At 35.2% G+C, this 596-nt stretch overlaps 1 protein-coding gene across 1 annotated transcript in view; it reads left to right on the top strand.

Moving 5' to 3' along the window:
* LOC119585818 overlaps positions 1-596 on the top strand; it is a 17,005-nt gene that overhangs the window by 931 nt on the left and 15,478 nt on the right.

Genomic DNA, 596 nt, shown 5'->3' with positions numbered 1-596 from the left:
AGTTCAATCCAGTCATTTATGTCACATGCTTGAAGTTTTTATTATTTTTACCTGTTCTTCATGTAGCATTAATGTTATTCACTAATGAGCATTTTGATAGACATCCACAAGCAGGTATTAAAACTCAAAGGGGTTGCAGAACTATATATACACCCTCTGCTAAGTTGAAAAATACTCTGTTGAGTTAGAGCTTAGATAACACGAGCAAACCGAATGCAAAAAGGGACATTGTATGGCCCACATTGTCAGTGTACTGAACTAAAACCAATACAGCAATCACACATCTTCCCCATACAAGAATCAGCTCAGAACTGTTGATTACAATACCCTGAACAATAAGGAACACAAAACAATTCTTGCTTGTGATTGGCCTGTTGATTTAACTTGTTTCAATTGTTTATCTTGTGTGGATGCATTGAATGTCCAGGAACCAGTTTTTCCTAACAAGTGTTTCTTTTGTTCTATAAATTTCATATCAGTTGATCTGAAGGATGAAAGTTGAAAGAGATGCTGCAGTTACCATATTTCTATGGCAGATAAGTGTTTTATTTCAATTTTGTGCAGGAAGTGTCACATTTCTCGATGAGTGTTTTTGA

Source organism: Penaeus monodon, chromosome 20, assembly GCF_015228065.2.
Source record: "Penaeus monodon isolate SGIC_2016 chromosome 20, NSTDA_Pmon_1, whole genome shotgun sequence".
Classification (NCBI taxonomy): Eukaryota; Metazoa; Arthropoda; class Malacostraca; order Decapoda; family Penaeidae; genus Penaeus; species Penaeus monodon.
The sequence above is the reverse complement of the archived record's forward strand: the minus strand, read 5'-3'. Positions and strand labels throughout refer to the sequence as shown.